This window comes from Lissotriton vulgaris, chromosome 1_1, assembly GCF_964263255.1.
Source record: "Lissotriton vulgaris chromosome 1_1, aLisVul1.2, whole genome shotgun sequence".
NCBI classification, from domain to species: domain Eukaryota; kingdom Metazoa; phylum Chordata; class Amphibia; order Caudata; family Salamandridae; genus Lissotriton; species Lissotriton vulgaris.
In genome coordinates this window covers 53972127-53985911 of record NC_141685.1, presented here as the reverse complement: position 1 = coordinate 53985911, position 13785 = coordinate 53972127, and the positions used below count along the sequence as shown (strand labels likewise).

The following is a 13785-nucleotide window of genomic DNA, read 5'->3' as shown; positions in this document are numbered from 1 at the left end:
AGAAACGCTCCAACAGCCACACCAGCAAGAGAGCCACCTGGTTCACCGACAAGCTCGATACCTCCAAACGCGCATGCCGGAAACTGGAGAAGATATGGCTCCATGAACGCACAACAGACAACCACGCAGCCCACAAAAACACCACCGGCAGACATCACCACCTCATCAGATTAGCCAAGAGATCCTCCTTCAAAGACCGCTTGGATAACAACGCACAAGACAGCAAGGAGCTCTTCAGCATCGTAAAGGAACACTCCAACCCCAGCGCCAACGCCAACAACATCCCGCCCTCACAAGAACTGTGCGATTCATTAGCCATCTTCTTCCACCCTAAGAATGCTTACATCCACGAAAGCTTCAACACCACAACCACCCCGACTACCCTAGACTCCACCTCCCCTGTGAACACTACTAGCGCCAACCGCCTGACTTCCTGGTCCAACGTCAACGACATCGAGACAAGCAAGGCCATGAACTCCATCCACTCAGGAACTCCGTCAGACCCGTGCCCACACCACCTATTCAACAAAGCAGGCGCAGCTGTCACACTCCAACTACTGAAGGTCATCAACATCTCCTTCAAAACAGTGATATTCCCGGAAAGCTGGAAGCACGCCGAAATCAACGCCCTCCTTAAGAAGTAGTGTGGCTCACTGGTTAGAGGCGGCAGACCCGAGAGCAGAGGACGGCCCGGGACCAGGGTTCGATTCCCGACGCGGCAGGTTTCTGGACCAGGGTCAGCGGACTCGATAATTCTCTCGCCTCGGTGCCCACTCTGATCAGCGATCACACGCGGCAACTCTGGGCACTAGCTTGCCTCATCTTCACTAACGGCCCCACCAGACCGCCGGGGATGCCTGGTCTCACCCTGGAGATACCCATTAAGGGACCATCTCTCAGGGAAGCCAGGAAGGGTTTCGCAGCGGTCGAAGCGCGGAGGTACCCCTTCAGGAGTGATTCCAGCGCTATATAAGCACACAATTAATTAATTAATTAAGCCCAAGGCGGACCCCAAGGACCTCAATAACTTCCAGCCCATCTCCCAGCTCCCGTTCCTGGCAAAGGTCATTGAGAAAATCGTCAACATGCAATTGGCCCGCCACCTGGAAGACAACAACATCTTGGACCCATCCCAGTTCGGATTCAGATGAAACCACAGCACCGAGACAGCCCTCATCGCCGCCACAGACGATATCAGGCGCAAACTAGACAATGGCGAAACATCATCCCTCATCCTCCTGGACCTGTCAGCCGCCTTCAACACGATCTGCCATCGGTTTCTAAAGACACGCCTCCTAGAAGCCGGAATCCAAGAGAAGGTCCTTGACTGGACCACGTCCTTCCTCTCTGGCAGAACCCAGAGCGTCCGCCTCCCACCCTTCCGATCTGAAGCTACCGACATCATCTTTACCATCCCCCAGGGCTCATCTCTCAGCCCAATGCTCTTCAATGTCTACATGACCCCCCTCGCACAAGTAGCCCGCCATCACAACCTCAACATCATCTCCTACGCCACGACGACACCCGGGTCATCCTCTTTCTCACCAAGGACACACACCCCGCCAAAACCAACCTCCACGAGGGAATGAAGGCCATCGTCGACTGGATGAGGAGCAGCCGTCTGAAGCTGAACTCGGACAAGATGGAGGTTCTCATCCTCGGACCCACCCCCTTAGCCTGGGATGACTCCTGGTGGTCGACCACACTGGGAACAGCACCAACACCCACTGACCATGCACGCAACCTAGGATTCATCCTCAACTCCAACCTCTCCTTGTCAAAGCAGGTCAACGCTGTCTCCTCCTCCTGCTACAACACCCTCTGCATGCTCCGCAGGATCTACAAGTGGATCCCGACCGAAACAAGAAGAACGGTGACACAGACCCTCATCAGCACAAGACTGGACTACGGCAACGCACTCTACGCAGGAATCCCAGCCAAACACCTACGGCGACTACAAAGCATCCAAAACGCCTCCGCCTGACTAATCGTCAACGTCTCCCCCGCAGCCACATCACCCCCACCTGAGAGACATACACTGGCTCCCCGTAGACAAGAGGATCACCTTCAAGCTCCTTACCCACGCCCACAAAGCACTCCACAACACCAGACCAGCCTACCTGAACAGCAGACTCAGCTTCTACACCCTAACCCGCCAGCTCCGCTCCACCAGCCTCGCCCTCGCCGCTTTCCCACGCATCCAACGAAGGACCTCCGGCGGCAGATCCTTCTCCTACCTCACCGCCAAGACCTGGAACACCCTCCCTATCCACATAGGGCAGACCCAAGACCTACTTGCCTTCAGAAGACTCCTCAAGAACTGGCTCTTCGAGCAGTAGCAGCACCTCCTCTCCCCATAGCGCCTTGAGACCCTCTGTCAAGCGTTCACACACGAGGTTCCTGTTGTTTCCTTCTTGGAGATGCACGCTCCCAACCCCTCTATGAACTAATCAGTCAGCAAGGAGTTAAGCACTTGCACAACTGCGTAATCCACAAGGGAAAGGGGAAGTGGATAGAGAAACAAGACAAACAACACTGGATCTCTTCCTGAGATGGCAGCTCGGTTTCTCTTTGAAGTGTTCAGGACTTCATATTCATTTGTACCTTCACAAAATAACAACGATCCTTCAAGTCTCAAAATAACACTTTGCTTTTCTTTTGAAATAATGCTAAAATTACTATTACACACCCATATCTGTGAAGCCCTTTCTAACAGTCCTATGATTGTCAGGTTTCAATATTTCTGGGTTAATGCCTTAAAGAACAATACGCAAATAAAATGAATAATCAAAACAATGCACCAAGATATCAGCAATCATTGTTTAATGGTTAGTGTTTGATTTAGTATTCAATTTCACACCAATAGTGGCCGACCTGACAAGTGTGTGCTGCTGTCCTTATAAGGGATTCTGAGAATAAAAGACAAACAAAGAAACAACAACAATATCCTCCTTTTAGGAAGTTTGACCTCGGTCCTGTATACGAATTCTGTCCTGCATACGAATTCTCCTATGTCAAATTATACATTGAATACACATCACTTAAAGAATCTTTAAAACACTGTTTAGGGTTTTTTTTATACAGTTATTGTCTCTGCTGAAATGTCAATATTGATTTTCTATATTGATTTGTCCATCAACTATGTTCAGAAGAAATGACAATGGAAAATAAACTTGCTTTAAATATATGCGAAGTTCCGAAAATCCGTTTTACAATCAAGAAAATGATTTTCCTGCTCTCGAGTCTTTTACAAATAAGAAGTTTGTCTTTACCAATGCTTGTTTTTTGATCCTGAGTTGCTTGGTAACCAGATCTCTTAATTGTTTACACAGGAAATCGGATCGACGAGAGAAGGCTCAACCGGAACTGAAGATCGAGGGAACTGAAACCGCCGGTGCCTTTCGGAGATCGGAGGACGACGAAGGAATCACAAAAGGGGAAGGTAAGTTTTTAAAGGGAAAACAGGAACTGAGGTTTTTTAAGGGAATCGGGAACAGAAGCTAGCAGGAGGAATTCCAGACGGGAGGGAAGCGGAACCAAAAGAAAGAGACTGAATCAGACGGGTCTCAGATGCCAAACAGGAACACTCGCGGTGATGCTGTTGCACGAAGCGAAGCGTCACTGTGAGCGAGGGCAGGGTATTTATAGTCTTTGCTTGGGCGTTCCTTCACCTGCTCACGTGTATTCAGGAAACCGTTCAAAACGTGAGAGTGAAAAGGCTCTTGTATTAAGTTCTACATGTGCATAAAACTTGAACAGTAACAATCATTGCTAGCTGCAAGAAAATGTCCCAACAAACATTGCTAGCTACAAATGAATCACAAGCAGTACTTGCCACACAATAAACAGTACTTGTCACACAATATGAGAACATGCATAATTAAAGGGATTAACTTGCGATGGTATAAGAACCCACAACACCCTCACGGGTAAGTAGCGCGCTTTACAAGTACTCTGATTGATTGATTGATTGATTGATAAAAGTATCAGTTGCTGTCGCCTTCAGATATGGCCGCAGTGCTTGTCGCACTATTGTAACCTCCGCTGCGCTGTCGAGCAGCGTTAATATCCATGTCAGGTTCCGAATCTGTGTTCTCACTAGCCGTGGCATACCTTACGGTTAACGCAGCAACTTTCTTTTTCTGAAAATGAAGGCATTAACGAGGCAAGTCGTCCTGCTTGCCTTTACCATCAGAGGGGCGGGGCTGCTCACGTCCTTCTGGGGCACCCCGACCCCTGCCGTGTTCTCCGCCACCGGCTTGCGTGCCCGATGTTTCCTCTGAAGAACGATGAGAACGTTGCTCAGGTACCTGAAATCTATCAGGAGACCAAATTCTTGCGTGGTCGCACAAATCATATGTGCGCTCAGTAGACACTAGTATCGGCGACGCCGGATGCGACCCCTGTTTCTATTGCTGATTCCTCTGTTTTTTATTCGTCCAATTCTGTTTTGGAAAATTTGGACAGTCGTCTTTAGTAGACTTTGCCATCTGAGTCTGCGGTTGAGTTGCCTTTTTAGCAAAAGGCTTAACACCAAAACTATTGCGGCCAATGGTCTTATAAGCCTCTGCAATAATTCTCGGTAACGCTCGGAGTTTGTCGACGTCTGTGAAAAGGCGCAAAGCATTCGACACCTGAAAGTTAACCGCATCTCCCTTTACATTACAAAAGATAAGATCAACAACTACGTCAAACACTCCAAAGAGCCTCATACCCAACTCGACAGCCGCCTCCGGACTGTGCTCATCCTGAACACGCTTGATCACAGAGGGCAAGACAGTCATAGACGGCGTGCCGAAACACTTTGCATATACTGCTGCAAATACTTTACCCCAATTCTCACAATCTGTTACCTCTGGCAATAAGTCTTTCTGCAAACTAATTGTGAGAATCATGTGTTTTCCACAGGAGTGGTATTAGCAAACACTGCTTCCAGTTGGTCAAATTTTCGAATTAACCAAATTAACCATGACGGGACTAATCGGCATCCCTGCCGGTCCAACTTGTTGAGCTGCAAGGAACATAATGAACTAAAGCCCTATGTACCCCAACAAAAGAGGTATAAAGTTGACACAAGTCGTCAATCGGGGCATTGAGATAACGTGGATATGGTGTGAACCCGGCTAAGACTGGCAAAGTGGCCCCAGGAATTGACAAGGGACCTAACCGAACCGGAGTTACGGTGTGGGGGAGGGTACCATTAAACCAAATCTCTTGTGTCCTATATGGAGTATAGTTCATAGGAATCGCAGTGTAAGTGTATGTTTGGAATATATCCTCATCCGCATTTATTGCAGGAAACGTAACCCAAGAGAAGAAAAGCTCAAAGGGGAAGGCTGAATCAGCACTCACCACAAAGATAACAGAAATACCATCGTCTGGTACTCCAAACTGCGTCAGATGCCGCCGGAGCGCTGCCCGACTATGCTGAGCTATATCAATATCACACATAAGGATATAGAGAAGAAAAGCAATTTATATAAATTGCAGCACAAAAAGGGTAGTTATTCAAAACGTGAACCTTTTTATAAATCTCAAGCTTGAATTAACCTATAACACATTCGTATAGGTAGGTTAATCCGTCACGCCTGTTAACCGGAAACAGTGGTGAGGGTATTGTGGACAGATACAAGCACTAATCAAGACGTTGGGCGCCATGTTGCGGGGATTCTGCTCATGCACAGAACTATGCGCAGGAAACCAGGACCTCAGTGTATTATGGTGTACCAAAACTCACCTCAGTGCCCAGAATCCCAATCCAACTAGCATCAGTGTCTCATTCGTTCTCTGTACTACAGCAAAGCTACCAATGATTAGACAACCCAGAACAAGTGACTTTGGGACCTCCCAGGAATAGTGGGAATCAAGAACGCTCTTTCATTTTTATTCTCATAAATGTCCGCAATGTGAGTAATCAGAGACAAGGTATAGTTTAAAATGTTTATTTCAACTACGTGCTCTAAGATGCAGTATATTTGCTAACATAAGTAAAAATATGCAAAAAATCAATACAATCGGCATTGTTACAATTCCATAAAATACAAAGGGAGAAATCATATTATAATGATAGTGGAACTAGGTCTATAGCACCTTGTGTACCACCCTCCCCTTGCTAGGTATTATAATAATAATAATGGAGGATTTCTAGGTTAAAACAGGGACCGCATACCTCCAAAGTCAGGTGAAGTGAATCACATCCCAGATCAGCACAGCTCTTTGTCGATGGAAAGGTTTTATCCAAGTGCTAGTCTCATGTATGCAGTGCAATATTAAAAGCACCTGAGTTTCAGAAATGAGCAGCTGTGTTTGTGTTGTGTCTAGAGCCTGGGCCGATCAACCTGCATCAACAGCATACATTGTTATTTTAACCTTGAACACTTTGTGCAGACTTGAGGTTGCAGTGTGAGTCTGGAGATGTGAAAAACAGATCATTCTCATGTGAAGGAAAAGCAAGCAGTTTGTCTTTGTAAAAACAGAGACATGTAGTGTCATGTGCAAAAGCAGCAAAATGGCGTTTGAGCAACGAACCCACTTATACTAATATAGCAATGTGTGCAGGCAGAATCGTATTCATCCCTACACTTTTACAGGTAGCATGAACAGGAACACTTGGATGTTTTTCTTTGTAACTCTTCATCACTAAATAAAAACCACCAGTGTTTAATTTCTTTTATTCCACATTGTGCTAGTCTCCCAGTGGATTTCCTGTTATATCACGTTGTTTTTTCTATGTGTACTGAAGTGAAAAATCACTGGGAACAGACACTTTTATTATTCTACAAATCTTTGGTTTTCTTCTTTTCTTTTAGTCGAGTCTTCATTCATCTGGTATTTGAATATCCCACATAATTATATATTTGTTCCTGTAATTCCTTCATCTCACAATAACTGCACTGTTCTGCTCCTGTCTATGTTCTCAGATGAGTCAATAATATTGTTAATGTTCTTAAGTTCTTTCTGAATTTACTGCATCTCTAGGATTATTTCTAAGTGAGTTAAATGAAGGTGTGTGTTCGTTGAGGCTATGTAGGGTCAGAAATTGACAAAAGCTCGTCACACTTTTAGTGCAATTGTAAGGTTTACCCCAGGTGTGTTTGCAATTGACAAAACCATTTCTGACATTCATTGCAATGCTCTTTTTTACTCTGTGTATGTTAGTTGATGTATTCGTAGGTTTAATAACTGACAGAAGATATTCACACATTCACTGCACCTGAAAGGATTTTTCTCTGTGTGCATTAACTGATGAATCCTTAATGCAAAAGATTTCCTAAAGGTACTTCTACACTCACTACAGTTGTACGGTATTTACAGAGTGTGTGTAAGCTGATGTCTTCATAGGCTAGATAATTGACTACATTTCTTCACACATTCACTGCACTTGAAGGCTTTTCTTCTGCGTGTGTTCGCTGATGCCTGTTTAGGATTGATTATGGACTACAGCTTTTCAAACATTCATGGCATTTAAACAATTTTTTTCCTCTTTGTGAGCTCGCTGACGATTTCTTAATGCTGAAGAGTAAGTAAAACTACTGCCACATTCACTGCAATTGTGTGTTTTTTCCCCAGTGTGTATTCGCTGAGGTCTCCGGAGGTCTGTTAACTGATTGAAGCTCTTTACAAATTCACTGCAATTGTAGGTTTTTTCCCCTGTGTGTATTCTCAGATGACTGTGGAGGTTTGATTGTAACCTAAAACTACTTACACATTCACTGCAATTGTATGGTTTTTCCCCAGTGTGTATTCGCTGAGGTCTCCGGAGGTCTGTTAACTGACTAAAGCTCTTCACACTTTCACTGCACTGGTATGGTTTTTCCCCTGTGTGTATTCTCTGATGTGTGCGGAGCTGTGACATTTGACTGAAGCTCTTCACACATTCACTGCAATGGCATGGTTTTTCCCCTGTGTGTATTCTCTGATGTGTGCGGAGGTGTGCAATTTTACTGAAGCTCTTTACGTATTCATTGCATTGGTATGGTTTTTCCCCTGTGTGTGTTCGGTGATGTGTTTGAAGTTCTTGTAACCGACTGAACCTCTTCACACATTCACTGCAATGGTATGGTTTTTCCCCTGTGTGTGTTAGCTGATGTCTCCGGAGGTCTGTTAACTGTCTGAAGCACTTTACACATTCACTGCACTGGTATGGTTTTTCCCCTGTGTGTATTCTCTGATGTGTGCGGAGGTGTTCAATTTTACTGAAGCTCTTTACACATTCATTGCAATGGTATGGTTTTTCCCCTGTGCTTGTTTGTTGATGTGTTTGAAGTTCTTGTAACCGACTGAATTTCTTCACACATTCACTGCAATGGTATGGTTTTTCCCCTGTGTGTTAGCTGATGTCTCCGGAGGTCTGTTAACTGTCTGAAGCACTTTACACATTCAATGCAAAGGTATGGTTTTTCCCCTGTGTGTATTCGCTGATGTCGTTGGAGGTGTGCTAACTGACTGAAGCTCTTTACACATTCATTGCAATGGTATGGTTTTTCCCCTGTGTGTATTCGCTGATGTCTTTGGAGGTGTGATAACCGACTGAAGCTCTGCACACATTCACTGCAGTGGTATGGTTTTTCCCCTGTGTGTATTCTCTGATGTGTGTGGAGGTCTGCAATGTTTCTGAAGCTCTTTACACATTCACTGCAATGGTATGGTTTTTCCCCTGTGTGTATTCGCTGATGTCTCCGCAGGTCTGTTAACTGACTGAAGCTCTTCACACATTCACTGCAATGGTATGGTGTTTCCCCTGTGTGTATTCGCTGATGTCTCCGGATGTCTGTTAACTGACTGAAGCACTTTTCACATTCATTGCAATGGTATAGTTTTTCCCCTGTGTGTATTCGCTGATGTCTCCGGAGGTCTGTTAACTGACTGAAGCTCTTCACACATTCACTGCAATGGTATGGTGTTTCCCCTGTGTGTATTCGCTGATGTCTCCGGAGGTCTGTTAACTGACTGAAGCACTTTACACATTCATTGCAATGGTATGATTTTTCCCCTGTGTGTGTTCGCTGATGTCTCCGGAGGTCTGTTAACTGACTGAAGCTCTTTACACATTCATTGCAAAGGTATGGTTTTTCTCCTGTGTGTATTCGCTGATGTCTTTGGAGGTGTGCTAACTGAATGAAGCTCTTTACACATTCACTGCAATGGTATGGTTTTTCCCCTGTGTGTATTCGCTGATGTCTTTGGAGGTGTGCTAACTGACTGAAGCTCTTTACACATTCATTGCAATGGTATGGTTTTTCCCCTGTGTGTGTTCGCTGATGTGTTTGGAGGAGTGATAACCGAGTGAAGCTCTGCACACATTCATTGCAATGGTATGGTTTTTCCCCTGTGTGTATTCTCTGATGTGTGTGGAGGTGTGCAATTTGACTGAAGCTCTTTACACATTCAGTGCAATGGAATGGTTTTTCCCCTGTGTGTATTCGCTGATGTCTTTGGAAGAGTGATAACCGACTGAAGCTCTTCACACATTCACTGCAATGGTATGTTTTTACCCCTGTTTGAATTTGCTGTTGCTCTTTTAGGGTTTCTAATTGGCTAAAGTTCTTGACATGTTCAGTGGAATTGCACAATTTTTCTCCTGTCCGTGTTTCCTGAAGGGTCAGCATAGTTAATAAACCACTTGCATTATTTTCACATTCCCTGTATGTGTGTGATATTTTGGGTGCTTGATTCCGATTTAACAATAAAATACAAGACTCACTAAATACCTGCCACATTCATAATATCAGTAAGGTTTCCTTGTGGGTGATTGCATCTTCAGATTGGATAATGGCTTCGCATGCTTGCGGGTAAAGCTTAATCTTCCTTCCGGTAAGTGCAACTTGGGACAATATTCTGTACTTTAGACAGCAGAACTCCCCTTTCATTCAGCCTTCAGTTGTTAGGCTCCACTTTGTTGTGCTTTTCCCTGGTGCCTGTGGTTTTGGCTAGAAAGAGTTTGCAATACACCTAGAGCAATGAATGGTGGGCTGTTGCCAGTTTAGATAGCGAAGCACTGCTCTAGCCATATCATGATGGTGAAGCGACTCGTAATGTGTACAGCTACTCCAAAGAGTGTCCTGGGGCCAAGCACAGGTCAGAAAAGAAAGTAAATCTGCTTGTTTCAAACATGGACAAAAAAACAAGTTTTCAATCTTTCTTTAAACATTGTCATGTTGCTGAATAGGGAGTTTGTTACAAGTTATGGATCCCAAATAGACACAAGACCTTCTTCCAACTCTCATACCGGCCTCATGATCAAAGCTGGTGTTGGACACTTGTTTATACAGGAGGTGGTTTGTCAGTTTTGTTGCCTTAATTTTGTTGAGGTCACTTCTTCGTCTTGGGGTGTCGAGGTGCAGATCTCAGACTCGGACACTCACTGAATTGCCTTTGACTGCTTCTTCCTGGATCTGTCCTCTGTCTCTGATTGCACTGATGTTTTTGGAGCTCCTTATTTTTGATAATTTTTGCAGGTTTGATGTGCTATCTTCATTATTCATAATCAATCCGTGCATTTAAGGCTTATTTTCTGTTGGATGTAAAGAAATGCAATATTACTAAATTCAAATGTAATAGAATGTGAATACACAATATTTAAACAGCTGTAGAAGACATCTCTTCTTTATTTGAAATTTAGTAAGGAACATTTTACCATACATGGATATTTCATTAAAACTGTGGTTGAACATGTCACATTGTATTTACTTCTGAAAAGGCAGTGATTTACCATTATTCACAGAGTAACTTACTAAAGAGTAGAGTTTTGGGTAGATACATATAGACAAGATTTCATTTAAACAGAACAGATTGTGGAAAAGACAGGAAGCAGAAAGCACTGCCGTTAATTCAGTTTCAGAAAGTATCTACCAAAGGTAGCTCTTCAGGAAGTGTATAATAAAGGTAACTCTTCAGGAAGTATTTAACCAAGGTAACTCTTCCGGATGTGTATAACAAAGGTAGCTCTTCAGTAAGTGTATAACAAAGGTAACTCTTCAGGAAGTATTTAACCAAGGTAACTCTTCAGGAAGTGTATAACAAAGGTAACTCTTCAGGAAGTATTTAACCAAGGTAACTCTTCAGGAAGTGTACAACAAAGGTAACTCTTCAGGAAGTATTTAACCAAGGTAACTCTTCAGGAAGTGTATAACAAAGGTAACTCTTCAGGAAGTATTTAACCAAGGTAACTCTTCAGGAAGTGTACAACAAAGGTAACTCTTCAGGAAGTATTTAACCAAGGTAACTCTTCAGGAAGTGTACAACAAAGGTAACTCTTCAGGAAGTATTTAACCAAGGTAACTCTTCAGGAAGTGTATAACAAAGGTAACTCTTCAGGAAGTATTCAACCAAGGAAACTCTTCAGGAAGTACACATGAAAAAGGTAATTCTTTAGGAAGTATAGATGACAAAGTTAACTCCAGACACCTTCTTCCACAATTCTTTCATGTTCACACTGGATCAGCTCAAATGCCAACTCCCGCCTTTACTTTGCAGCTCATTAAGGGGCTTACTCATGATCGCCGCACTCACGGTGGCGGTCCAACTGCCACCATCCTAGCGGTCTGACCGCCGTATTATGAGTGTGTTGGTGGGACAGCCACCCTGCCAGGATCAAGGATCCCGCTGTGGAGGCGGTCTGCAAACACCCTGAATATGTTGACAGTGCCGATGCCGACATCGCCGAGCATATTACGGTCTGCATGACGTCACACGGAAGCTTTAATGCATCGCGTAACGTCAAAGCATATTCGTACCGTATGCACGGGTACACACTGAGTATGATAAGCAGTACAAACTATGGTGCGATCACCCTCTCAGTGACAAATCAGAGCTCAGGGCGCGCTAAGGAGAATGATTAGAAATGTTCACTCATTGCAGATCCAATTCTGGGCCTGCCTCTGCGCACATTATAACACCGCCCCCATCTCTCTCTGTTGTTAATTGTTAGTGCACACACTCACATGCGACCACCTAGCATGTTTGATATCACTAAGCCTGGAAACCAATACATTACCCAATGGGATGTCCCCCAGGGCCGTCATTCATGCAGACCACGAAAACGCTACCAATGACGGCCCTGGGCTTGATTTGGTCAGCCCCCGTGGTTCCCATATAATGCGGGCACTGACGTGAGCACGTTCTCTTTTGCCTGCCTGTGCTGCGGTGACAGACAGACTGTCGAAAACACCCGAGACTCAGCGAAACCGCAGCCTTTGAAGACAAGTCAAAAGACGACAGAAGCAAAGGTAAGAGAAGACTTCACAACATCAGACTCCACTTTATATTGTATATGCATAATGCTATTTTGTTCTCCTTCATATGGCTTTCCTACCCCTCAATGGTTTTAAATTGTGCTTACATAATTGAAATATTTCTTTATAAGTCACAAGGTCCTATACACCTCTAATTTTAAAAATTGTGCGTGCATAAATTTCTGTGTTGTATTTCTGTACTACGCCACGTGCTTAGGCCTCTATTATTAATAATTGTGCGTCCATGATAGTATTTGTTTTCTGTGTCTCGAGGCCGTCCCAGGTCTGTAAAAAGTTATTGATCTACCTTTGTTTGCTGAAGCTGGCACAGTCTCACTACGGAATATTAAGAATCCACATTAAAATTCACTTTTGATAGTAGTTACGCAACTCAGTTTACGATGACTAATCAAAATATCCTTTTGTATCCTTCAAAAGACATTGTTCAGAAGCAACCACGGCCTATCGAGCAACAGCAATGGAATTGCCTCCAACGTATTGAATATACTTTGATGTATGGAAGCAGAGTTCAAGTTGAGTGGTGAACTCCGGTGGCCGCACTGTTTATCACCATCGACGCTTATGGTTTTCCCCCCCTGTGCTGGAAATCTGAAATTCCTACTAATCATGACGAGCTCAGCTCGGCATCAGTGTACGAGAGGTGTACCTCATGACGAGCTGAGCTCGTCATGAGCGTCGAAGGTGTTATATAAGGTAGGCACAGCAGCCTAGATCTACAAAGCCTTCATAGCAATGCATTAGAAATAAGTCGGCATAACGGGCGTCAGTAACGCAGTAGGTACTTCCATATAGACACCACTTGAACGCGGCACTATAACAACTGAAATGTACCAGGTATACTGCACTCGTAAACCTGTAGTGTTAGCTTTATTTGTGAAACGAGAGAGGGCCTTGGTGACAAAATTATCGCCACTTTATCAGCAGCAAAGTACCGCTAAAGTGGCAGTAATGGGTTTGATAATATGCTCTATGCAATTCCAATCGAAGCTCATGTTAGATGTGAGGGACATCTAACATGAGCTTAGATTGGAATTCCATAGAGCATATTATCAAACCCATTATCGCCACTTTAGCGACACTTTCCTGCCGATCAAGTGGCGATAATTTTGTCGCCTAGGCTTGATATTATGGCCCAGAGAGCGTAGTGTACAGCAGCTTCTCTGTAAAATCTATAATTACCTCCAAGCAGTGACAACAGATAGGTTACAACAGTATGACAAACAGATCCACAATCTTATTATGCCACTTTTGAGTCACTTTTAACATGGGTAAAGTGATGCAAGGAGCTAGAAAATCTCCATCTGACAATTCAAGAAAAAAATCTCAACTCCAGACTCTGTGACAGAGTTTTAATGTTGTTTTCTCTCTCTTTCTCTCTCTCACTCTCTGTGACATAATTTCTCTTTCTCTCTTAAACTTATAGACACTGCTGCCTGCTTGGACGTGTAGAAGATTTCTTCAAATCAAGTTCAGTCAGTCTGTCAGAATACTTTATTTCGATAAATCAATATCATAAAAAGGCAACGGTACA

The 13785-nt window shown here is 44.0% G+C and overlaps 1 pseudogene across 1 annotated transcript; it reads right to left on the bottom strand.

Annotated features, from left to right (window-relative positions):
* Nucleotides 1-7181: 7181 nt before the first annotated feature.
* Nucleotides 7182-10507, bottom strand: LOC147737222 (uncharacterized; annotated as a pseudogene). The gene has a single exon (XR_015295588.1). The product of XR_015295588.1 is annotated as an uncharacterized LOC147737222 (transcript).
* Nucleotides 10508-13785: the final 3278 nt, after the last annotated feature.